At 38.5% G+C, this 27,914-nt stretch overlaps 1 protein-coding gene across 1 annotated transcript in view; it reads left to right on the top strand.

Moving 5' to 3' along the window:
* The window catches only part of Ube2e3 (ubiquitin conjugating enzyme E2 E3), a 141,891-nt gene extending 123,430 nt beyond the window's left edge, over positions 1-18,461 (top strand). The window contains exons 7-9 of the transcript XR_006636751.1: positions 9,109-9,156; positions 17,557-17,605; positions 18,380-18,461. The gene's annotated coding sequence lies outside the window, so the exon portion shown is untranslated. The remainder of the gene's footprint in view (positions 1-9,108; positions 9,157-17,556; positions 17,606-18,379) is intronic.
* Positions 18,462-27,914: the final 9,453 nt, after the last annotated feature.

The following is a 27,914-nucleotide window of genomic DNA, read 5'->3' as shown; positions in this document are numbered from 1 at the left end:
CTTGAGGAACTTTTTAAACTTTTTGTCAGCAATTTTTATGTATCTACAAAATGTATTTTGATCAGAGTTCCCTCCTATTCCTTTCTTTTGCCCCACTCCTGCATACTCTTTCGTCTGAACCCCTGCCTTTCTGTAACCAATCCCTCTACTATTTTAATGTTTTTCTCCATTTTGTTTTGGCTTATTTCTTAATTCATGGTTTTATGTGGATACGCCCAATATTGTGGAGGTAACATAAGGTGCTGTGAGGTCATAAATGCAACCACTACCACATGTCCAGAGTACAACATTCCAAAGCCTTCCTCCCTTTCCTCTGGGTTTAATATTCTTTCTGCAACCTGTTTCACAATGTTTTCTGATCCTAGGTGGGTGTGATTAATGTCTCATTCAACGCTGAGCATTTAACTGTTGCTTCTTCTCAGCACTTTGATGAGTCTGAGTCTTCCACAGTAGTCACCACCATCTGTGAAAAGAAGCTTATCTGATCAAAAGTGAGTGCAACATTTACTCTATGAGCATAAACATGCATAATTACAGGGTAGTTTTTTGGCACATAATATACGGCCAAATATATGGCCAAACAACAGTAGTAGTCTCCCTATGACCTTTCAAACCATAGGCTTTTAGACTAGGTTTTCAGTAGTAGGCTTGAATTTCCTCCCAATAAAGCAGGCCTCAAGTCCAATCAGAGGGTAGTTGTTTACTCTCATAACAGCAACACCACTACTACACCAGTAGGCTCATCTTTCCAGGCTGGCTGGTTGTATAGTTCACAGAATCCAGTGCTGGTTAAGAACATTGATGACTTTTAAAATCTTTTTTTTTTTTTTAATTTTTTATTTATTTATTTGAGAGCGACAGACACAGAGAGAAAGACAGATAGAGGGAGAGAGAGAGAATGGACATGCCAGGGCTTCCAGCCTCTGCAAACGAACTCCAGACGCGTGCGCCCCCTTGTGCATCTGGCTAACGTGGGACCTGGGGAACCGAGCCTTGAACCGGGGTCCTTAGGCTTCACAGGCAAGCGCTTAACCGCTAAGCCATCTCTCCAGCCCCATTGATGACTTTTATCCAACAGCAGCCTGCATAGGACTTTTCAGCACTATGGCAGTGAGCAACAAGACGGAGGCTTCCAGCTCAGTACCACCTTGATTTTGTAGTGTCTAGCAATGACTTATGTGGTGTCTTCAGCAATAGGGTCTTAACATGTAGTTGAGGTGGGAAACCAAGAGCACTGGCAGTAATCTGTATTATTTTGGAGTTCATTGGCCTTCCTGGCCAATAGCCCTTTGGGAGGTTTCCCAACCCTGGCACTAGTTTTTTTTTTTTTTTTTCAGGATATCATTGATCCTTTGTGAATGATTAAAATATTTGTCTTCCATATCCATTCAAGTTAAGATCGATCAGCGTGCTTGCTATTTTCTCAGCTTCAAATTTGTCACAAAAGTAGCTTTCCTTATAAGAAAATGTCATGATTGGGCATCTGCAAGAGCCTTGTTTCAGTGAAGTACACACTTTCACATTTGAAGAAATTTCAAATTGATTTGGCAAAAAGGACCATTCATGTCCATGACAACGGAGACTGTCCATCCTGTTACAGAAATCTCTAATATACTCTCTTGAAAGAAATAAATCACCTTTTTTATATGTACACTGTGAGTTAGTTTTTCTAAGGGTGCTAATTTGTTTTATGCACTAATACTTTTTCTTCACTAAAAACTGTCATTTTGGTACAGTCGATGAGAGCCTGTTGAAGGCAGACCTTTGCAGTTTTCTATTATGATTTCTGCCGTGGGTGGATTTGGGAACCATTTGTGACAGTAGAGTGAAGCCCATGCATGTTTCATAGTCACATTACAGCCAGTCAGTGGGTAAATAAGACACATGGGAGGGAGACCAGGATGGAAAAACACATTGCTGTGTGACTGCAAGGGTGTGTGCCTTTACCCTTAGGAGCAAAAGCTGTCTACAGCTCACCCTTGCTAGGCAGCTGGAGGTGGGCACCAGTCTCATCCTGGACGAGCCCCAATGTCCTTATGCATTTAAATGTGTTTCTGTGATACCTTTATTTTGACAATTCTTGCACTGCAACATGTTGCAACTTAATTGACTACAACTGGTTTTAAATTGTCTTTAAAAAGGTGCGAATTAGGGCTTAAGAGTGACCTGACAGAAGTGCAAATGAACGTTAGCACAACATCTCTAAAATGGAATTATTTTAAATGTGTGCCTATAGATATGAATGCGGTTTTTTTCTTTCTTCCTCTCTCTCTCTTTTGTTGAAGGCTCACTTAGTGCTTTAAAATGGGAAATGAATATGTGAATTGTATCAAGGGTGTGAAATTCTCCATTTGTACAGGCTGGAAACTTGTTAATAATTATGACTAAAGCAATTGTAGAAATGATTCCAAAGCTTAGCAACATTAAAATTTTAAATGAAAGTGTTTCATGGAAGAGTTTGAAGTCTGCTATAGGCAAGGAGAGATTTTCTTGCAGTCTTCAGTATTAAAGACAGAGATTTTCAAACAGCCTGTAATGTTAATTTTCTTATACTTTTCAAACAGGAAACTGGACTGACTAAATCTATTCTATCTTAGTCAGCGTCTGATAAACCTGCGAGCTCCGATTTAACCTGACCAACATGAAACGGCACCTTTCCTGTCTTCTCACATCAGTGGACAATGGGCCTCAGCTGCTGGGAGCACTTGGGTGGCTTGCCCAGTGTTCAGGCCAGCTGGAAGGCTGGGCTCCCTGCTTCCCAGCCAAATAGACACTTGGCACCGTGGTACCCCAGGGCAGAGGTTTAACATAGTTTGAGTGAGGCTTCAGTTTTGAAGTATCTAGTCCTTTAGGTTGGAGTCACTGGGTGTCCTAGACCCCTCTTTCATTAACTAGCCTCTAACATGGATGGCAATGATGACAGAAAACAGCCAACCACTAAAACAGTTGCTTATTTTTTTTTAATTATTATTTGAAATTTTGAGTATTTGCATGAGGGCTTGGCAGCATATGGCCCAATGAATTAAAAGAAATAAAGCTCTGTCAATGCTCATCCACTGGCCAGAGTCTCCAGCCCACTCATGGTATTAGCGATGGCTAGTGTGGCCCCACCTGCCACTTTTCTGGAGGGTGGGGGCATAAACTGATGACCTCCTACTTATCTACTGCCAAACCATATTCAGCTGATGCCATGATTTAAAATTCCTAACAGTACTGTCAGCCATGGTGAGCAGTGGCTACACCCACGCTTCCAACAGAAAATGTGATTGGCAAGCCACCCCGCTCTCTGCCCTACCTAATATTCTACGCTAATTGTGTCTGGTCAGGCCAGCAGGGACAGGGAGCAAGGGAGCTGAAGTGCCTCTGTCCACAGGCCGGTGATGAGTAGAAATGCAGTGGGATGTTCACTGGCATTATTCCCCCACACTAACAGGGAGCAGCAGTGACCTGGGGATGGAATGAGCAGTCCAGCAGCACATCTGCTAATTATACTATTGTTCCTTTCATCGCACACTATGTACTTCGTTCTAGATTCCCGTGCTTCTCAATTAGCCATTTGCTTTAAGCACCAATTGAAGAAAGGAGATTTATTTTACGATTTAAGAGCTAAGTTTTTCTTCACCTGGAACAAAGAAACTGTAGTCATTCGGGTTACTCTTTTATAGTTAAACAGACTCACCATATGTTTTTGTTCTTTCTGCTTTAGTTTATTTAGTATATGATTTTATTTGTTAACTAATCATTTAAACATGCAAACACAAACAATGTACAGCCATTTATTACATGGATTAACATGAGCATAAAAAAACATCATCTTGGAGTTCAAGCTCAGCTTCCTGACATATTTTGATCTAGCTTAGAAATAAGTTACATTTTTTCTGCATGAGAGGATTGCTAAACACATTTTTGCTAAAGACATGCAGTCAGCATTGACAAGGAGCTAAGAAAGAAAGAAATAATTGGGGAAGAAAAACTTCCATGACTTGACAAGTCATTGTGGACACATCCTGCCTTGTGAGAGTGGGTGCCAATGAGATGCCTTGAGCACTGCCCATGGCACTTAACTCCTGGGTGTTTCTGTCTCACTAAGTCTTAATTAAAACACCATCAGGTGAGTATGGGGAATATTAACATATCTAACAACAAATAGGACACAAGCACTGCCCAATCAGAATGGCAGAAGAAAATTCCAGAAGCCCCTCTTTTTGGTGAGTCATTGATATTTTGGCTCTGAATATGATGAGGATATTGGTGTGGAATGGGACATGGAGACCTTGGGACTTTAGACAGCAGCTCCTTACCAATGTATAAAAGTGCTTCAGTATTTATTACCCAGCATGCAACATCTCTGTGTGTTGGCCAACCTGCCTCAGAAGTGAGCATTTTACAGATGAAGACAGAGTGGCTTAAAGAAGATAACTTGTTTTCAAATTCACACAGTTGGGCTGGAGAGATTTCTCAGTGGTTAAAGGCACTTGTTTGCAAAGGTTGATGGCCTGGTTTCAATTCCCCCTTACCCACATGAATTCTGATGCACAAAGTGGCACATGTGTCTAGAGATTGTTTGCAGTGGCAGGTGACTCTGTCATGCACACATTTATTCTCTCTCTCTCTTTCTCAGCTAATATATTTAAAATAAAAACATTAAAATTCACACAGATAATCTGAGAATAAATCTAGGATTTTAATCCATGCCTGTGTCAGTATGACTAATCTCTTTTGTTTTGTACCATGTCTCTGCTTCTTAGACATTTTGCACTGAAAAGTTGGGTACAGTTTGATTTTCTTTTTTCATCTGGAGGTAAATTTTATTATTTGGAATGATAGAGACAATTAATCGGCTTAGCTGCAGTGTCCCTTGGGGTGTGGCTTGTAATGGCTTCTTAGAGTTGTCAATTCATGTTTTTTTTTTCCTTAGTTAGGTACACAGTGTGTTTATAGCCATGTTGGTACCATCGTTAGCCTCCTCCCTGTCCCCCCCCCCCTCCTAAGGGACCTTCCTCGTTGGGGAATTTGGGTCGTGCATTGTGTGGTTAGCCATCAGTTACGGGAAAGAGGAAATGTCTCTGTGCATAATGTCCCAACTTGTCGCTCTAACAATCTTTCCACCCCCTCTTCTGGGAATTTCCGTGAGCCATGTTAAGTTCGTTTTAGGTCTCCTTCAGTGATGAAGACTTGACAGCCTCTGTGTCTCTGGGTGGCTGGTTTGGTAGGAGTTGAGTATTCTCTGTGTCTATTTCCTTTACCCTTGTGTTGGTACTAGGTTCACTAAGAAAGCAACACTCTTGCTCATTTCCCCAAATATTCTTGGTTTCAGTTGGGGCCCTGGTGAGGTATGATGGGCTGATTCTCTCCTCAGGATCTGTATCCATATGAAAAAGAGAAGCAAATTCTCCAACAGAGAGTGAAGTCTGCTCCAGATAAATGGGATAACCATTATTGTTTTAGAGAGAATTTAATAGGTGTGGGCCCTCTTGTAGTCCATGATTGGTGGGAGCTTGATATTGGCAAGTGGGCTTGTTTCTTGGATATGGTTCTGATTTGTTTTCCAGCTCCAGCAATGGGTTCTGTTCCACTGAGCATATAAGGTGGCCAAATCAAGAGCAGTTGGTTACTCACCACTAACCTTTGGTGGGTCAACAAATAAATACTCTGACAGAAATCTGTCTTCTTTTGGGAAAACTTGTAGATCTCTCTGATCAACAGCTCAGTGTGGATGTTAACCTCATGCTGGTACTTGGAGTTACAGGCCAGTGCCAAGGAATAGAAGGAAGAAAAATATAAGTAGTATAAAAGAAAAAGAGAGAAGATGCGGGGAGAGAGATAGAAACAGGCGAAGATTAAGGTTAGTCTCCATCGTACCCTCTCAGGAGCCCTGTGGTTCAGGTGTTGCTGTAAGGACCTGATGAAGGTTCAACCATTTAGTCCGTCTTTTAGGATATAGAATTTTATGGTACCATTTCCACTTGGGTCCAGTTTTGTGTCCCCCCCAACCTTTACCTCCCACCCCACCTTCCCTATTGTCCAGTCCTTGAGATACTTATTAGGTATGTCAGCATCTCAGACAGATCCAGGTTTGGAACCACAGATAAGTGAGAGCATGTGACAATTATTTTTCTGTGACTGGGTGAGTTTGCTGAGAATGATCTATTCCAAGTTCAACCATTTTTCTTCAGATTTCATTGTGTCAGTTTTCCTTACTGCTGTGTATAATTCCATCATGTATAAATACCACATCTTGGTTATCCATCCATCTAATGATGGATATCTGAGTTGATTCCAGCTCTTAGCTATTATGAATTGAGTAGCTATAAACATGGTTGAGCAAATCTCTCTGAACTGAGGCATGGAGGTTTTAGGATAAATGCCCAGTAAGAGAATAAATGGGTCTGTTGATACTTATAGTCAATGTTTTTAGGACTCTCCATATTCCTTTCCATAATGGTTGTACCATCTTAAATTCCCAAAAGCAATGAGTGAGGGTTTCTATTTCTTTACATCCTTTCCAGCATTTGTTGTTATATGACTTTTTAATGTGTACTAACCTTCCAGGGCTAAGGTGGAATCATCTCATAGTTGTTTTAACTTGCATTTCCCTGATGATTAGGGATGTCAAACATTTTCTTAAGTGTGTGTTTGCCATTTGTAGTTCTTTTTTCTGAGAACTCTATGTTTAGTTCTCTGACCCATTTTGTGAGTGGGTGGTTTGACTTTTTATTGTTTAGGTTTTTGAGTTCTTTGTAGGATCTAGAAATTAGGCCTCTGTCAGTTGTATAGCTGGCAAAAGTTTTCTCCCACTCTGTGGGTAATCTATTGGCTCTGCCTATTGTATATTTGTTCAAAAGCTTTTCAGCTTCATGAGATCCAAATGGCTGAGTGATTGTTTAAGTTACTGAGCTGCTGGGGTTTTGTTCAGGAAGTCTTTTCCCACACCTATATCATGGAAAGTTCCTCCTATTTTTCCTTCCAGTATTAGCTCAGTTTCTGATCATATGTTGAGGTCTTTGATCTATTTGGACTTGATTGTTGTGCATGGTGAGATTTGTGGACCAGATTTCACTTTCATGCAAATGGGTATCCAGTTTGTCCAGCATCATTTGTTGAGGATGCTATCTTTATTCCAGCCTACATTGTTAGGGCCTTTGTCAAATATTAAGTAACTATAATTACTTGACCCAAAGTCTGGGTCCTTGATTCTGTTCCATTGGTGTATAATCCTGTTTTTATGCCAGTACAATGTTGTTTTTATTACTATGGCTTTGTAATATAGCTTTAGATCAAGTATGAGTAGTTTCTTTTGCTGAGGATAAGCTTAGATATCCAAGGCCTTCTGCCATTCCATATGAATTTTGAGATCATTTTTTCTATCTCTTTCCTTCCCAGTGAGGTGAGGTGTGGTTAAGCAGACACCATCTTGACCAGAAGTCCTCCAGTTTGATTTTTTTCCTCCTGAATAATGTAAATGCAAGCATCTGATATGCCCCAATGAGTCATAAAGCAGTCATAAAGAGCAGCACAAGCTTATCTCAATATCAGGTGACTGAAATTGGAGCGGTAATGTTCTTCTCATATGTAATCAGTGGTTAATAAGCTTATTGAATTAGAGTAAAGCTTTCATATTTGTATGTCTAGATGTACAATGTGTGGGATACATGTGAGCTATCTTTTTAGATAAGATGCCATTATAGATAAAAACAAGATACTGAACTATATTTTTAATTGAAGTATTACTGGTTTTCAGCTGAAGTAATTTAGGTTACAATGAACTGAGCTCAGCGAGCAACTTACTTCAATTCAAACCCAATCTAAACAACTATAGCTTACATTATAAAGGACATTTTAAGATGTAAAAGTGTCATGTGAAGGCATGAAATCTGTGCAGAGTAATAAGATGGAGTAAAGATTATTTGGAAGTTGGTTTCTTCTTAAGGAAGTAGATTTTGTAAAGTAATTATGAACTAGTATTTATCAATCTGTTTCACCAACAAAAGTACCATGACAGTTACATTCAAAAGCATAACCATATTCTATTTAGACAAACTTCAAAAACATTGATTTTACTTGATAAAATGTACCTGCAATTTTTAGTGTGTCAGATTTTGTTTCAAATGTTTGTTACTCACTGTTCTAGAACTTTATGTGCAAGTTTTTAATCTATAAAACTGAATTAAGAGTAGTTATGTCTTTAGTCTGACTAGATAATTTTTAATGTATAATGTTCTTCAAGTATAAAGCCAATTATGTTTTAAATCCTAGTTACCATATATTATTTTGCTAAGAAGGGGAAGACTTTCTAAGTTTCAAATAAATATTCTGGGATGTATTTGTTTTGCATTCTAGTCTTGGAAATTAACAAGCCAAAACCCATAAATTAGCTTACATCTTTTCATACTTTCTCTGAAGTAAGAACTTTCTTTGGAATAAGAATTTTCTTTGCTTCATTAGGCAAGGTCTAAAGTATGAAGTTGTCTGTTTAGGTTTGTAGTGTGCTTCACAGGAAGATTGCACATGTGAATCTGTAAGTGCTCCAAATTGTGACTCTCAGTGAGACTGGAGCCCTTGGAATCCCAGAGTTGGGTGGAACTGTAGACATCATTAAACTCAGGACATTTTTTCATCTGAGTAAGATAAGGGACAAATTTTCCTTCTCTTTATGGAATTCACAAGCATATATGAGGAACAAATAATGATGCCCTCACCTCTTCCTAGTCCAGTATCCTTGCTAGGAATGAAGAAGCTAGCTATATAGTAAGATCCAGAAATACTTATCTTCTATTACAGCAATCCTTTTGTTAAAGCATCCATCCATTCTGTTATAAGGGGTACAACTAATGGTTCAAGAATAATATTTTATTTTGTATGTGACAAAGGCTGTTGTAGAAAGCTTTGTGAGTTGGGAAAAAAAGTAAAGCAGATCTCTGTAAAGGAAACTCAACAGTCAAAATGTTCCACTACATGGTGTGTAGAGAAATGCTCAACAGCCTAACCTGACCCTTCTGGTGACTTCTCAGTTTGAGTCTTGAGAGGGTGACTTGCCCTTAGCTGTGATGAATTGTGTGATCCACAGGAAACCACCTCCCTAACTGCTTCTCTCTGCTTTCTCTTTAGCCAACACCCAAAGCCACTGCCAATGTCATGGAGATGAGACTTCACAAGGTAAGAAAACACAAGCAAATGCATTTTCAAAGACTTTGGTGAAGGCATTAGCTCATGATATGAAGCACTGTCTCATAGGGATCTCTCTTGGGGTGTGGAAGGATCATGAAAGCCAGGCTTATACAGAATATTATAGAGTGTGAGTGAAATGATACAGATCTTGGACTCCCAAATGCCCTCTCTGAGACGGAAGCAGGTTCTGTTGTCTAGACCAGAGGAAATACTATGTTCTTTTGGAGGAAGGTTATCAGAAATTCAAAAGCCAAATGATGGTTAGTGAGGATAGCTAAAATTTTAGGGGCTGCTTGGTTTCAAGAAGGCTTTCTTTCTCCCCACTTCACTTAAGCCCATGATACAAAGGAAAACTTAATTCCAAAGGTTTCCAGTCATTCTTCCATAGTAGACATCCTCTGGGTCTCTCTCCTCCAGTCAGAACTTTTAAACTTGAGGTTGAATCAATATGTCTCAGAGTTTTTGTCGTCTCCTTATGGCAAACACAGGTTATTTTCAAAGAGTGTTTCACAATGATCTTAAAAAGTCAGATTTCTATGTTAGAAGTCTTTCTCTATAAATATTTTTCATTAGAGGCCAAAAGTTTTGCCTTCCCACTGACTGTAGTGCTATCTGGTGTCCCCCCCCCCCAACCCCAAGGCTGTTTTCACTTTTCTCTGTCCCTCACAGACTGAAAGATAATAATGTAAGAATAAGGAAGTTAGACAAACTCCTGTGACTTTAAACTTGACTCATTTAATACCTGAAATGACTGATCTCAGTTGCCTCATTCCAATTACAGTTGAAAGTTAATATTTTAGCATTATGAGGGAGCCTCAACATAGGCTAGCTTCACTTATGAAGGATTTAACCATGGCAGTACAAAGGTGACACCCATCTAGGAGAAGCTGTGCTTAGAATTGTCAATTTTGCCTTTCCTAGGCTGCTAATTTGTGTCATGATTCTCACAATGGGCAGTGGCCAGAAGCCTCAGCTTCTAGAAAGATTCATGATCAAGAGTGGAAATCATGTGCTGACTCTCAGTACTGTGCTGTTCTTCTAAGTTGTGGTGCCAAAACATCAATAGTTCAGGCATGTTAAATAGATTTCTAATAGGTATTTAATAAACACAGGGACCTTCAACATATATTGAAATGCATTATATAAACATGTAAAAATTTTCTACTATCAACATGAAATATACCTATTATTTTCAATATATTTAGTATTATCAGGAAGGAACTTGGATATAAGCTGCACAGCATCAGCATGTGTAAGACCATTTCTTTCTGACCTACACAATTCTGTCTCATTGGGCTGGAGAGATGACTTAGCAGTTAAGGCAAGTGCTCACAAAGCCAAAGGATCCCAGTTTGATTCTCCAAGACCCATGTAAGCCAGATGTACGAGGGGGTGCACGCCTCTGGAGTTCATTTACAGTGGCTGGAGGCCCTGGTGTGCCCATTCTCTCTCTCTCTGCCTCTTTCCCACTCTCAAGTAAATAAATTAATTAAATATATATTTTTAAAATTTTGTCTCATTGATATATATTAGGCCTTTCATAGCTTATCCTGTCTAATAGGTTGGTGTTGACAAATCCAGTCTAAAGTTCCAGGTTTAACCCTGGCCATTGGATTTGAGATTATACCAGAATTTCTCAGCCTTTGAAACTCTTCTGTTTCCTGTCAGTGGATCTAGTACATGAATATCTCTGGGCTTGATAGACATGGTAGACTAAAAGGAAAAGGAATATTTGTGTTTGTATAGCTTTAATATACAAATATTCCCTGCAAAATTTTTGAAGTTAAAAGTAGATTTTCAAAGGCAAACCTAAATGGCTGACTAACAGCTTCATAGACTCTCAAGCCTGAAAGCCTGTGTTCATAGACTGTGTGTAGAAGAGTGGTAGCATTTGTGCGAGACTAGTCTAGCAGTATCTGTGAACACTTATTGTACGTTTTCCAAATCTCTTACAAGGCCCTCCATCACCTGGCCCCTGGCCAACATATCTGTCTGACACATTTGCCTGTCTGACTCATGGTGCATCAGCCATAGTGACATCCCCATTTGCACTCAGTCACTCTAAGTATGCTCTCCCCTCAAAACTGTGGTGCTTGCTGCTCTTCCAAACTATGTTGCCTTTCCTTTATTAGTCCTTATCGTTGACTCTGAATGCATCCAGGTCTCTGATCAAATATTTTCTCAAAGATGACTTTCCTAAGAACCCCATGTTACTCGCTATCTATTCATTTAGCTTTGTAAAAATAATCTAGCATTCGACTAGCTATTCCACTGCATAGTATTGATCCAAAGCACCCCAGGTCAACAGGGAACGTTGCATATTGATATTTATGCATCACTATTCACAATTGCTAAGCTATGGGACCAGCCAAGGTGTCCAAAAACAGATTAATGGATGTGAAAAATGTTGTATGTGTATTATGGAATTATTTTTATGTGTATGTATAAAGTGGTTGCCAATGTGGGATGAAGCTTTGACTCTTCTGCTGGATACATTTAACTTTGCAGCAACTCCAGTCAAATCTCTTCCTACTCTAACCCTCACCATGACTTAGAGTTAATCTCTGACTAATTCCCTGGCTCCCAAGGCTCCCAATTCCCTTCTCTCTGGAATTCTGTATGAATGTTCTGTCATACTGAGGTATATGCTCCCACAATGTACTCAAGTCTGATCTTTGCCAATGATGTGAATCTCTTTGCATCCTCTGACAAAAAGGCATTTGTCTTTCACTGATAGGTTTTACTTATATTGATGATACCATACATTGTTTTTTAATATATAGTTTTATTTATTTATCAGAGAAAGAGAGAGAGAGAGAATAGTATGCCAGGGTCTATTACTGTCACAAATAAACTCCAGATACCTGTGTCACTTTGTGCATCTGGCTTTACGTAAGTACTAGGAAACTGAACCTGGCACAGCAGGCTGTGCAAATGTAAATGCTGAGCTATCTTCCAAGCTACAATGTAAAATGTACTGCTTCTATCTTTACAGGATTTCTAGGCTTACAATTTTAATACTGTACGTCAATGTATAAATTGGAAAATAGTAATAATTCTTCCAGTACAATAAGAAATGGACCTGGGCTGGAGAGATGAGTTAGTGGTTATGGCACTTGCCTGAAAAGCCAATGAACCAAGGTTCAATTCTCCAGAACCCATATAAGCCAGATGCACAAGGTGATGCCTGTGTCCGGAGTTCATTTGCTGTGGCTGAAGGCTCTGATATGCCCATCCTTTCTCTCCCCACCCTGCCTTTTTCAAATAAATAAAATAATAAATAACATAACATTTTTAAAAAGAAAAAAAGAGAAAAAAGAAATAGACCTAACATATCATAAGCCATTTCAGACATTATAAAATTATTTTAAGGGACTTTTTTTCTAAGAAAGAAAAAACAAGATGTTTAATTTCTGATGTTGGGCAAAATAAATCCTGAGTTGTTTTTTTTTTTTTTTTAATTTTTCGAGGTAGGGTCTAGCCCCGGCTGACCTGGAATTCACTATGGAGTCTCAGGGTGGCCTTGAACTCACAGTGATCCTCCTACCTCTGCCTCCCGAGTGCTGGGATTAAAGGCATGCGCCACCACACCCGGGCTAATCCTGAGTTTTTTGAGCCTTATGTTTTCATTGAACAATCTTTCCCACCAACATATTTATAAAAACAAATTATGTTTGCTAATCTTGCTTTTCTTTTATTTTTTAATCATCTTTAAAAAACATATTTTGCAGCAGAGTCAGATTACTGAATGCAAGAATTCTGCATTCCTCACATTCTGTCTTATGAATCTCCACACTGCAACAAACTGTAGTGGTTTCTAATTGTTATCTCTTAAGGAAAATGCAGGCTTTTGACACTTACTTGTTTAGGGTAGTAGTGTTTTGATTATATGAGCTGGAGGAGTTCAGAAAAAGTAAAAAGAAATGTAAATACCCCTTTCATTATCCCTTTATTCTTTTGAATAGAATTGAAAGGAGTTCACAGTATAGAAAGAGAGGTTCACCTGACATGAGGATCTTTCACGGTGTTGCTTTGCATTAACTCCTCTGCAAGATGGTTTTGGAATGTGTGCTACTGGTTGGTAGACTCTTTTTCAAAATTAGGCTCCCTGAGTCAAGTTGCCATACTGCCGGAGCCTGCCAGCTTAAAGGGTTTGAGCCTGATGGGGAGTGAGGATTAAAGAAAGACAGGAGAGAGAGAATGAAAGCAAGGACTCCAGTCCAGGGCTGAAGCAAGGACTAAAGCAAGGACTGAAGCAAGGTTTATTTTATAGCATTCCTTTTTATATCTTCTTACAAATAGTTTTTCCATGGACAAAAGTTCCATGAGTCTCACACAAGTTTCTATATAAAAACCTTCCTGTTACAGAGTTTTTGCACTTCAATCACTTCTTAGTACAAAAGACTATTAAGGCCAGCCAAATGGCTTCCAACACTGAATATACATAATCTTGCTTACATGTAGGTGCTATAGGTTTGCTAAAGTGTTGCTGCCAAAGACCAGGAGCTATGGATAAGTCCAGCCAAAATGGCTCCTGACACTATACTAAAAGCCTAAGTTATTAGGAACATGGAAAAAGTTTGTACTTTGTTGAGCTGGGAAGCTTGCTCTTCTCATTGATGTACAACTGTCAGTCTAGTTTTCTTCTGAACAAGTCAATATAGATATTAGACCTCAGCTCAGTAACTCTTGACAAATTTCTACAGAGAATGTTCTCAAGTACCCTTGGGTTTTCTTTAATATAAAGTCTAATAAAAAAAAAAAAACTTCACATTTAAAACACCATTAAGCAATATACTTAAATCTTATTAACAGGGAAAAATCATAATAGAAAAGTTTGTTTAGCATATGCAATGACATCTCATCTTGTATACCTCAGATCAATGCTAGGGAATTTTATAATTAAAATAAGGGTCGTAGCAGACGCTTTCCTGTCCTGTACTGTAAATGTGTCTACCAAGCTGTGTACTCAGAAGCATATCGATGATTGATGGACAGTGGAGGAAGACAGGGCTCTTTATAAATGTCATTGACCTGCCAACCTGTTACTCGTCACTCCACTAAGATTTAGAATTTTGCATTCTCATGTTGAAACTGCATGCATGCAATTACTTTCTAGTAAAGCTTTGTCAAATAATATTAAAGAGAATGACTTTCTTTTGAAATTGTGTGTATGTACTGATGCAATATGCCACTTTATAAATACAAAAACATGACAAGAAATGAATTATAAACCAATTTCCTTAGGAGAGTAAACTAAGTGTTTTCAGACATACAAATCATCATGAAACTAAACACATCAGAAAAATGGGCATGCTACTGCAAACATAATAAATAATACCAAATGATTTACATATAAGCATGGAAATCTTTTAAAATTAAGTATTTAAAAATAATAACATGAACTGTATTCTGCAGAGGAAACCTTTTAATATTTTATTTTGTGTTCCACAAGATGGTTATATAATGTACTAAATTAAGTTGAAAAAAAATTCAATATCTCTACCATCAAGTCTCTTTTGCATTCTTTCTACTTCCCTACTTATGACCACACATATTTTTCTTTGCCCAGTAGAAACATTCAATATCATGATAGAAATTTTAGAAATTAGGTTCACATAAAATTTCATCTTAAGACTGATGTAAATGTGAATATTTTTAGAAAACATAAAGGAACTACTTCTAAGAATTTTTCAAGACTGATGACTCTGTGTATGCTAATCTTACTGATTATATATAACACAAGGCTACACATTACACATGCTTTGTGATTTATAACCTGCGAGTTATATGACGAATTTAATTTTCTTGCTCTGTCAACAAGCATCTGGTCCTCTAACCACTAAAATGGACCTTACTGTAGTTGTATCTTGGACCTTGTGCAAGGACATTTATAACTAAATGGGTTGGTACTTTAAGTGGCTTCCTTCTTTAATAGTGTAGTGTCACAAATACCAGGAAAATAACTTCTCTAGGCCTCAGAATAACATTTGTCATAAATTTTACCTTAATTTACTTTTATTTACCTTAAGCTGGACAGCATGTTCATTGTGTTCATTAGGAGATGAGCACAGAAGGAGCTCTAGCTGCAGACCAAGTGAGTTCACATCTTTTCTGATACATTATTATTATTATTATTATTATTTGTTTGGTTTTTTTGAGGTAGGATCTCACTCTAGCTCAGGCTGACCTGGAATTCACTATGGAGACTCAGGGTGGCCTCAAACTCATGGCAATCCTTCTACCTCTAAGATTAAAGGTGCCAAATGCTTTTTCCACAAGCTTTTCCACATTCACTGCTCAGTGACCAACAACCACAAGTTTATCTATGCTTTTCTTTGTTTTACTGAAAAGTACCCCTCAAGTAAATTTGTCAACAATTGGAACAGAACTGTCTGATTATTCTGTTTCTTGGTAAGGTTTATGCTTTGCTAACAGATTTGTTTTCTGTTGACTAGACATGCCTCCTAAATGTTTGAAAATCATATTTCCTACTGGCCAGTGTCATCTAGGTCTAATAGAAACTAGCCGGGAAACTGAGGCAAGTAGATGGTATGTTTTGGCTCCTGAATAGCAAAGAGTCTGTATTTCATGGAAATACAAATGAGTTAGGAGGAAGAATATAGAAAACAAAAGAGGGGAGAAAATAGACACATGCAAATTCATAAGTGAAAAGGAGAAAAAAATAAATAAGAGGAGGTGATATCCCTGGAGAAAGAAAGAAAAAAAGGATGAGGAGAAATTAGGAAAATGGAGATCTCAGCAGTGTCAACTGTTGCAGCACATTTAAGTAATGACAGAAGGAAAAAGCATGGGGGAATACTGCTACTGAGATTTCTTGGTGGGCTTCAGTTGAACATTCTGAGAATCTGAGATGGATGAGAGGGCTGGCAAGAGGAGGCAGGGAACATCCCAGCGCTAATGAAAGAATGAGTAGTGTGAGTGAGGGAAGTGGTTGAGAGCAGACACATGCAATTTTCTCATTTCTTTATATGATCAAAATGTGACATATATGTGAAAATATCCAAAACAAATAAAGAAAAATTCAAATGACAACAAATTATAAAAGACAAATAAAAACCACAATGAGATAATTGTCTTGCGTCACATATTATTTAAAAAAGATAAAAAATAACAAATGCTGTTGAGGAAGCAGAGGAAAGAAAACTCTTGCACACTACTGGTGTGTAATATGGAATAGTAAAACACTATGGATAACAGTTTGATGGTTTCCCAAAATAGTATAATAAGGTAGGTCATATGATCCAACTACTCTGGGTAAAAATCCACAGGAAATGATATTATTATATGAGAGATGCCTGAATTCCTATGTTTATTGCTGCACTATTGACAATAACTATGATATGGAATCAACTTGGATGTTCATCAACAGATGCATAGATTAAGAAAATGTGGTATATGTACAAAAAAATGGTCATAAAGAAGAATGAATCTGAGTACTGTAGTGCATACCTGTAATCCCAGTACTCAGGAGGCAGAGACAGGGAGATTGAGAATTCAAGGCCAGCCTGGGCTATCTAGTAAATTTTAGGCCAGCCTGGGCTACCTTGTAAGATCCAACCCTTACCTCAAGAAAACAAAACAAAACAAAACAAAAACAAACAAACAAACAAACAAACAAAAACAGAAGAGGAAGAGAAGAACATTGACAAGGGCATCCAATCATTTGCTATAAAATGGCTGGAACCAGAAAATATTGTGCTAAATGAAAGTAATCAGATGTAGAATGGCATCTCTGTCATATGTAGATGTTTAGAAATTTGCTCAGAGTGTTTAATAGCAATTAAATTGTGAAGGGAGGTTGGACAAGGGACACAGGGATGTTGGATAATACCCAAACACAATAAGATATAAGGGTAAGTTCTAGTGCCCTGTAACAGTGGTTCATTATAATTCATTATATCCCATTCTTATGTTTTATGAATAACTACAACAGAGGAGCTCAGAGGATCTGAACACAAATGTAAAAGAGACACAAATGTTAACCATCCTGATTTAATTAGTATATATTTTTACATCTATATTGAAATGCCATATTATACCCTATAAGCATGTGTAATCATAATGTATTGTCCAGGAATTTAAAAACATTAAGGTTATAGAAATGCTAAATAGACTTCATTTGTTCATTACAGTATTTATGTCTTGAATTATCAAATTGTATCCCAAATGTTTTTACAAATAAATAATAATGAATAGTTAAGGAGAGAAATGCTATCTTCATATATAAAAATGTCAAGATTATGTGATCTCACAGATTTTATCAATAACATGGAATTCGATGGCCAGTCCAGCACCTGTGATGTGGAGAGCTGTTGAAGCACAGCTACCAGATTAATGTAAAGCTTTGTGCCACTCCTCTTCCAGGTCTGCTTCTGGCTGCATGCTCGCTGGCCATTGGAATGTGGCTTCAGAGGTGAGCTCGTCTAGAACTACGAAAAGTTTTGGCACATATTTGGTATTTGAAATTTTGCATAGATACTGGTTTTTCAAAGTTTATGGTCCCTGTTCCTAGGCCTTTCCTTCTTTCAGTAGAGACCAGATTGCACTAGATCAGAGGTAACGAGAGCTCAGTTGTCATTGTCTTTTTGTCTATGGTAGCTTTGAGCTGTCTTGAGAAAGTTGAATTTACTGACAAGCTGAATGCCAAGATAGCTATACACATACAGTTTCTCTTTTTAAAACATTTTATCTATTTATTTATTCATTCATGATAGGGAGAGAGGAAGAAACAGATAGAGAGAGAGAAAGAGAATGGGTGTGCCAGTGCCTCCAGCCACAGCAAACGAACTCCAGATGCATGTGCCACCTGCATCCTTGTGTATCTGGCTTACATGAGTACTGGGGAATCAAACCTAGATCCTTAGGCTTCACAGGCAAATGCCTTAACAACTAAACCATCTCTCCAGCCCAAGTTTCTCTTTTTATACTACATCATCCATCAAGTTCTGGCTTCTGGGTGCACTATCTTAGATTTTCACATTCTCACAATGTTTCCTTCATTCATAATGTTTGTCAAATATTTAGCCTGTGACCACAAATAATCTAGAAATGGGAACATACTGTATTGAATTAAGCTAAAAGATGAAAGTATGTTTATAAAGTTTACATTCTGAAGTAAACACGAAAATACCAAATAACACATTGTGCCAAGCAACACAGTGCATACTTGAGCTTTTCTACTTTGTAGTGTGAGGCATTGGATGATTTTAAGCAGAAGAGTGCAGAGCTGACAAGTTTTGAAGGACTGCTTTGACTTTGGTATTGGCAAGGTAAACTGTCTTCAACTTATTATGGAGCCATGTCTTGTAGACTGAAAATGTCCTTGAGTTGGAAGGGGAGTTAATACACTTGACCGACTGACCATGCTAGGTTAGTGACTCAGTACACATAGAGAAACATTTACACCCTCACGGTCTTGGGGTTGACTGGGAGCTGCAGCTCACTGCTGCTCTGATCTAGCATTGTGAGAGAATACCATACCACATGTGAATAGCCCTAGCATATACACAGTAGGTAAATACCTTTCTCCCCAGCCTTCAAAGAAGAAAACAAAGTGGGGGCATTCATGTTTAAATAAATTTTTATAATATTTTTATTTATTTTCCATGTAGAAAGAAAGAATCAGAAGATAAAGAAAGATGAAGAGAGAGAGAAAAGAGAATTGGTGCACATGGGCCTCTTGTTGCTGCATACAAACTCCAGACACATGTGCCCCTTTCTGTATCTAGCTTTATGCGGTTACTGAAGAATTGAACCTAGGCTTTCAGGCTTTGCAAGAAAGCATATTTAACTGCTGAACCCTCTCCTCAAACCATGATTAAGTATATTTTAAAACCCAGTAGACTAGAGAAATGAGTCAGACAGAGTGGCTTGGTACCAGATAGCCCTGAGTCATGGCAAAAACTTGTTTGGTCTGTGATACAGTAGATATTTCTTAACTTGTTTGTGCCTCAGTTTCCTTATTTCTAAAGTGAAAATTAAAATATAGTGACTACATTTTCACATAGGTTAGATATATATATAAAGCTTGGAAATATCATTATATCTATGTTTTTTTTTTCTATTTCTCACTTTTATTTGGTTAAAATATGGATTAACTTAAGAAACTAAAAGAAATCCTCCAGATGGTACTTCTTTATATTATTATTGTTTGTTTATTTGATGGAGAAAGGGAACGAGAGAAGGTGGGTGTGCCAGGTCCATCAGCCACTGCAAATGGACTTCAGATGCATGTGCCCCCTTGTGTGTCTGGCTAACATGGGTCCTGGGGAATTGAACCTGGGTCCTTTGGCTTTGCAGGCAAATGCCTTAACTGCTAAGCCATCCCTCCAGCCCTCAAAATGGTACTTCTACCCACTGTACAAAAGTCATATTTTTGTCTCTTAGCTAATGAGGCATGAACTTTTGGGAGATGAGAACATGAACTTTTACTCCAGTTCACCCCTGGGTCTGGATCACTGAGTGCATTCCCATAGAATTCTGTCACCACGTAGCCCATGAAAACATTCATCCTTCCTTCTCTCTCATGCAAATGTGCATTCACAGGCAGAAAAAATACAATAAAAGAGCACAGTCCCACATGAGAACCAGATAAGTACCAAGTTAAAAGCCTAAGGAAGTTAAAACCAAAACAGTGAAGTAAACCAGTTTCAGGGCAATTTCTAAGTCTGTTTCATTTCCACATGGCTTGCTAACTCTAGTCTTGATTTACACATAATCATGGTACAATCACTTTATGTGCCAGCCATGTAACCCTCACAGTCTCTGTTGATTATTATAAAATAGGTCAGCTATCATTTCATAAAAGTGAAAGAATAAATTGATTTTGTTTTTGTTTTTGTTTACCATCATCACCAAAACCACCAAAGAGCAGTCTGTGTGCCTTTAATTAGCAGAACTGCATATATAGTTTACACATAAAGCTATCATACATTGATCATCTTAGACAGTCTGCCTGGGGATCATGTGGAAATTATGCTCTTTTGTGTAACTGGGAAGGTCTCCAAGATGAGAGTCATGTCTTGGAACAGTACAGTCCTTTTCTCACATGTGCTGTATGACAGAAGGGTGTTACACAGCTCTCCCATGCATGCTGGGAGTCAAATGACAACATGCAGGGGCCTGGTTCTGCACTGTCATTGGAAATTTCCTGCCGTTCAAAACCTTCTCACTGTCTCAGTGTGCAGTGATCTGAAGCAACATTTCACTTCTGTTCAGGAATAGCTAGACAGCCACTGAGCACATATGCTTTCCTTTTAGAGGAAGATATGATTCATCCCAGAGAAAGTTGTCAGGGATGCTGTATGTGCCTATTTCACAGTATTTTTTTTAACATATCTTATTTATTTATTTATTAGAGAGAGAGAGGAAAAGGCAGATAGAAAGAGATAATGGGAGAGCCAAGGATTCTAGTTGCTGCAAATGAACTCCAGATGCATGTGCCCCATTGTACATTTGGCTTACATGGGTCCTGCGCAATTGAACTAAGGACCTTAGGCTTTGCAGGCAAATGTCTTTATCTCTAAGCCATTTTGCCAGCCCACATTCTTTCTTTTTAATTTTATTTATTGCTTTGCATGCATAGAGAGATGGAAGAGAGACAGAGATAATTGGCATGCCAGGGCTTTCAGCCACTGTAAACAAATTACAAATGCATGCACCACTTTGCACATCTGGCTTTATGTGGGTACTGGGGAATCCAACCCCAGTCATTAGGCTTGGCAGGAAGCACTTTTACTGCTAAGCCATCTCTCCAGCCCAAACAGCAACCCCCTTTTTTTTGAGATAAGATCTCACTGTAGCCCAGGCTGACCTTGAATTTACTGTGTAGTCTCAGGATGGCCTCGAATTCATGGGGCTCTTCCTACCTTTCCTTCCAGAGTGCTGGAGTTAAAAGCATGTGCCACCACATCTGGCAGTGTTCCTTTTATTTTTCTGCTAAGTTCTGTGAGATGTGTTTGCATCTACTCATATGCTGTGAAATTATGAGGGAGATGTCTTGGCCATCATATAGAAAAGCATAGTTTCTTAGAACCCAAAAGATGGGAACCTGTCGCCAGGAGGTATCAGCCATTTTCCTGGCAGATTCCAGAGGAAATGCCATGGGTGAGTTTAGAAAGGTTCCTATTGGATCTGTTGTTTGTGGCTTTCTGAAGTTTCTTGATATGTTTTCCTTTTCTTTTGTTTGAATTCCAAAGTGTTACTATTTTTGACCTTTTTTGTTGTTTATTTGTATTTATTTATTTGAAAGTGACAGACAGAGAGAAAGAGGAAGATACATGGAGATAATGGGCACACCAGGGCCTCCAGCCAATGCAAATGAACTCCAGACATGTGCACACCTTGTGCATCTGGCTAACGTGGGCCCTGAGGAATTGAGCCTTGAACTGGGGTCCCTAGGCTTCACAGGCAAGCACTTAACCACTAAGTCATCTCTCCAGGCCTGATCTAATTTCTTATAAGAGTTGTTTATCCATGGCATTTTCATAGCAAAATTTTGTTTCAATGGAAACTGTTTCCTTTAGTTCTGGTTCAGATATTGTTTTATAGCAATATCAAACAAGAACTTTAACCTGGAGGGAAACCATACTGAATATTTAATATATTTACTTATTTTTGCTTTGTGGCACTGGGTTAGTTTTTTCTTTGAAATTTGGGTGTGTTTGTGGTATGTGTATGCATGTATAGATGTATGGGTGTATGCAGTAATTTGTAGCCTGTGTGTCCATATGCTCTTCAGTGTGGAGTCCAGTTCATGTTGTTCCTTGAGATGGAGTCTCTCACTGAATCTGCAGCAACAAGGAGGCACCAGCAAGTCTAATCTTTTTACATGGGTACTGAGAATTGAACTCAGGTCCCTGTGCTTATGCAGAAAGCACTCTTGCCATGGAGTCTTATCATGTGCCTCTTGATTATTTTTGAAAATAAAATTTAGACTGGGGCTTAATGAATTTATGTGTATGTAGAATGCAACATTTTACCTAAAATTTAAATACCATTAACCTCTATTTGAATTCTTTAGAAAATTTGAATATGGACCTGTTTTCATATACAAATAAAAACTTCTGGAAATAAAGGGGAAAAGGCATGGCTTATTAAAACAAAGCTGTTTATCCATAATTGCAAAATCTATAGCTCAACTGCCATGCTGAAGGCCTCTGTGTGCCTTCGCTCTGCGGAAGTAGCAGAACTAACCTCAGGACAGCAGAGCTCCTAACTCTCAGGGCAGCACAGCTTCTAACCCTCAGGACAGCAGACCTCCTAAACCTCAGGGCAGCAGAGCTCCTAACCCTCAGAGCAGCAGAGCTCCTAACCCTCAGGGCAGCAGAGCTCTTAAACCTCAGGACAGCAGAGCTCCTAACCCTCAGGACAGCACAGCTTCTAACCCTCAGGACAGCAGACCTCCTAAACCTCAGGACAGTAGAGCTCCTAACCCTCAGGACAGCAGAGCTCCTAAAACACAGAGCAGCTGAGCTCCTAACACTCAGGGGAGCAGAGTTCCTAACCCTCAAGACAGCAGAGCTCCTAACCCTAAGGGGAGTAGAGCTCCTAACTGGTTACCAATCAATCACTCTTACTTTCTCAACACTTTTCCACCAGCAGAATTCATGCCAGCCCTTCCTTTCCATGAATTAGACCACATGCCCTGGACTAAAATTCTCCAATTCCTAGCATAAGAGAAACCACTAACATGCTTGGAAGCTTGCCTTCTTCTTCTAGCCCTAACTTATAGTTCCTACTGTGGTCTGCAATATCACATGCTTGTAGGTGGTTTTTACATTTACTTTTTTGTAATGACTCCTTAAAACTTATCTCTTGTAATGATAGTCAAGGAGTACTTTTATTTCTTCCCTCTCTTTTTACTCCACATCTTAATTCAGTGCTTAGTCTATATTAAAACAAATATGATCACCTCAATATTCCCTCTGTTGTGGAAACTGATCTGAGGCAACCTTGAATTACAACTTTCTTATCTTTGTGCCTTTCTGCCTCATTTAGATCTCCACCCCTGGTGGAACAGAACAACTGACTGTTGCCAGGGAAACCCAGTCCATCTGGGCTATGGCCTAGGTTCCTATCTAATGCTTCCAGGTAATAATACTTTCCCTTCTCCCTGGAACTGTTAGAAAAGCAAGAAGCTCCCTTTGTCTTTTGGAAGTTGAAGCCCATCTGGTTTAGGTAATCTTTCAAGATCTTTCATACCTTTACCCGCAAAAAAACAATCTGTCTCAGTGTTCCTAACAAACAGGTCCTTTGTTTCAGTCAAGCTTTCTTTCAGTATGTGCTAGAGATTGTAGAAATTCCCTGCTTCCCCTCCCTCTTCTTCATAGGATGAATGAAGTCACAAGGCAAGAATCTATTTTTTTATATTTTATTTTTATTTATATATTTGAGAGAGAGAGAGAGAGAGAAAGCAAGAGAGAGTGAATGGGCGTGCCAGAGCCTCCAGCCACTGCAAGGGAACTCCAGATGCGTGTGCCCCCTTGTGCATCTGGCTAACATGGATCCTGGGGAACTGAACCTCAAACCGGGGTTTAAGCTTAGGCCTCACAGGCAAGCGCTTAACCGCTAATCTATCTCTCCAGTCAAGGCAAGAATGTAGAATAAACCTCTTCAGGCTCTGTTCTTGTTATGTAGCCATTAAGCTTGGGTCAGATATTTTGCTGATCAAATAGAACTTGAAAGCAGGGTTCCCTTGGATTTTATCTGGACAGATTACACCAGACTGGTGGCCTGACTTGTGAATAAAAATGAATCTGGGATAACTCTGATCCTTTTGGTCTTTACAAACAGAACGTAGGAATTGGTCAGCATGCCTCAAAAGACTAGATTAGACACTGGGCTGAGCTCTACCAGTCTACTGAGATGTTGGCACTATTACTTTCGTTTCACAGTGAAGAAACTGAAAGAGTACAAAACATACACAAAGGCACACTTAGTTGGAAAATCCGCAGGATTCTAATACCGAGACCTTGCATTGCTTGGCTAAAAACACACAAACAAGCAAACATACAAACACATTGACACCTATGTATTTTACTTGTAAACAGGAAAAGGAGATGAACATTTTGTATTTGTTTAAATAGGAGAACACTTACATTTTCCAACAAATGCCAAGATTCACTGTTCTTTAAATGTCTATTATCTGTACAATATTTTAAAGGTATAATGAGGGCTGGAGAGATGGCTTAGAGGTTAAGGTGCATGCCTGAGAAGCCTAAGGCCCCAGATTCAATTCTCCAGGTCCCATATAAGCCAGATGCATATGGTGGCATGTGCATCTGGAGTTCGTTTGCAGTGGCTAGAAGCCCTGGCATGCCCATTCTCTCTCTCTCCCTCTAATAAATAAAAATGAATATTTAAAATTATAATAAAAGTAATTAAGTAATTAATTAAGTCTATCTTACTGTTTGTATTACCTTTAAACTTTTGAGTAGTTTGAAGCTGCATACTAGAACTGTGCCTTACCCTCCCTCCCGCCTTCTCTCAATTCTTGTTTCTTTCCTTTCTCTTCTCTTCTCTTCTCTTCTCTTCTCTTCTCTTCTCTTCTCTTCTCTTCTCTTCTCTTCTCTTCTCTTCTCTTCTCTTCCTTCCTTCCTTTCTTCCTTCCTTCCTTCCTTTCTTCCTTCCTTCCTTCCTTTCTTCCTCTCTTCCTCTCTCCCTTCTTCCATCTCTCTCTTTCTTTCTTTCTTTCTTTCTTTCTTTCTTTCTTTCTTTCTTTCTTTCTTTCTTTCTTTCTTTCTTTCTTTCTTTCTTTCTTTCTTTCTTTCTTTCTTTCTTTCTTTCTTTCTTTTATACTATGTAGCCCAGACTGGCCTTGAACTGGTGATCCTCCTAAGTGCTAAGATTGCAGACATGCCACGGGACTTAGGATGTATCTGTATGCTGGAAACCAAATATGTTTCTTTGCATTACAATAATAAAATGATTTCCTTATGTTTATATATCATTAGGTACTTTTGCTTACCTGCTAATTTAATTTTCCTGAATACCCCATAAGACAGAAATTCTGACCTCCATTTTACGTTCATGGGACAAGCATTAGTGTGCTTAACCATATAGGAGATGACCACACCAGAGGTGTATGCTGGCTTTCCCAACTTCACATCCAGCATAAAGGCTATGTTCTCACACAGTCCCTTAATTACATAAAAATTATGGGACAACCTGCTTCCGGGATACACATCTCTGTAGGTAGTGTCTGAGCACTATTCAACATGTGTTGAGATATTTGGTTGCAATGTGTTCTGTTTCACTTGGACTTTATTGTGAATACTCAGCAAAATTCAGGCAGCAGATTATCTTATAGAAAAAAACTTAATCAACTTAAAAAATTTTATTAGCATTTTTCATAATTATAAAAAATATCCCATGTTAATTCCCTCCCCTACCCACACACTTTCTCCTTTGAAATTCCATTCTCCATCATATTACCTCCCCATCACTATCATTGTACTTACATATATACAATATCAACCTATTAAGTACCCTCCTCCCTTCCTTTCTCTTCCTTTTATGTCTCCTTTTTAACTTACTGGCCTCTGCTACTAAGTATTTTCATTCTCATGCAGAAGCCCAGTCATCTGTAGCTAGGATCCACAAATGAGAGAGAACATGTGGCACTTGGCTTTCTGGGCCTGGATTACCTCACTTAGTATAATTCTTTCCAGGTCCATCCATTTTTCTGCAAATTTAATAACTTCATTTTTCTTTACCGCTGAGTAGAACTCTATTATACAAATGTGCCACATCTTCATTATCCACTCATCAGTTGAGGGACATCTAGGCTGGTTCCATTTCCCAGCTATTATAAATTGAGCAGCAATAAACATGGTTGAGCACATACTTCTAAGGAAATGAGATGATTCCTTCAGATACATGCCTAGGTGTGCTATAGCTGGGTCATATGGTAGATCAATCTTTAGTTGTTTTAGGAATCTCCACCCTGATTTCCACAATGGCTGGACCAGATTGCATTCCCACCAACAGTGTAGAAGGGTTCCTCTTTTTCCACATCCCCGCCAGCATTATGATCATTTGTTTTCATGATGGTGGCCAATCTTACAGGAGTGAGATGGAATCTCAATGTAGTTTTAATCTGCATTTCCCTGATGACTAGTGATGTAGAACATTTTTTTTTTTTAGATGCTTATATGCCATTTGCATTTCTTCCTTTGAGAATGCTCAATTTAGCTCCATAGCCCATTTTTTGATTGGCTTGTTTGATTCCTTATTATTTAACTTTTTGAGTTCTTTGTATATCCTAGATATTAATCCTCTATCAGATATATAGCTGGCAAAGATTTTTTCCCATTCTGTAGGTTGCCTGTTTGCTTTTTTTCACTGTGTCCTTTGCAATGCAAAATTATTGTAATTTCATGAGGTCCCAGTGATTAATCTGTGGTTTTATTGCCTGAGAAATTGGGTTTGTATTCAGAAAGTCTTTGCCAAGACCAATATGTTGGAGGGTTTCCCCTACTTTTTCCTCTAGCAGTTTCAGAGTTTCATGTCTGATGTTAAGGTCTTTAATCCACTTGGACTTAATTCTTGTGCATGGCAAGAGAGAAGAATAAATTATCATCCTTCTGCAGATATATATCCAGTTTTCCCAACACCATTTGCTGAAGAGGCTGTCTTTTCTCCAATGAGTATTTTTGGCATTTTTATCGAATATCAGGTGGCTATAGCTACTTGGGCTTACATCTGGGTCCTCTATTCTGTTCTACTGATCTACATGTCTGTTTTTGTGACAGTACCACACTGTTTTTGTTACTATGGCTCTGTAGTATAGGTTAAAATCAGGTATGGTGATACCACCAGCCTTATTTTTGTTGCTCAGTATTATTTTAGATATTTGAGGTTTTTTTGTGATTCCAAATGAATTTTTGGATTGTTTTTTCTATTTCCATGAAGAATGCTTTTGGAATTTTGATAGGTATTGCATTAAATGTGTAGATTGCTTTTGGTAAGATTGCCATTTTCACAATATTGATTCTTCCAATCCAGGAACAGGGGATGTTTCTCCACTTTCTAGTGTCTTCTGCAATTTCTCGCTTGAGTGTTTTTAAGTTCTCATTGTAGAGATTCTTTACTTCTTTGGTTAGGTTTATTCCAAGGTACTTTATTTTTTTTGATGCAATTGTGAATGGGAGTGATTCTCTGATTTCATCTTCTGTGTGTTTGTTGTTAGCATATATGAAGGCTACTGATTTCTGCGTATTTATTTTGTATCCTGCTACATGGCTGTAGGTTTTGATCAGCTCTAACAGTTTGCTAGTAGAGTTTTTAGGTTCCTTTATGTATAGAATCATGTCATCTGCCAATAATGATAACTTGATCTCTTCCTTTCCAATTTGTATCCCTTTTATGTGTGTCTCTTGCCTTATTGCTATGGCTAAGACTTCCAAAACTATATTAAATAAAAGTGGGGACAGTGGACACCCTTGTCTTGTTACTGATTTTAGTGGAAAAGCTTCCAGTTTTTCCCCATTTAGTAATATGTTGGCTGTAGGCTTGTCATAAATAGCTTATATTATATTGAGATATGTTCCTTCCATTCCCAGTCTCTGTAGGACTTTTATCATGAAGGGATGTTGGATTTTGTCAAATGCTTTCTCTGCATCTAATGAGATGATCATGTGATTTTTGTCCTTCAACCCATTTACATAATGTATTATATTTATAGATTTGCGTATGTTGAACTATCCCTGCATCTCTGGGAT

Source organism: Jaculus jaculus, chromosome 4 (assembly GCF_020740685.1).
Source record: "Jaculus jaculus isolate mJacJac1 chromosome 4, mJacJac1.mat.Y.cur, whole genome shotgun sequence".
NCBI classification, from domain to species: Eukaryota; Metazoa; Chordata; class Mammalia; order Rodentia; family Dipodidae; genus Jaculus; species Jaculus jaculus.
The sequence above is the reverse complement of the archived record's forward strand: the minus strand, read 5'-3'. Positions and strand labels throughout refer to the sequence as shown.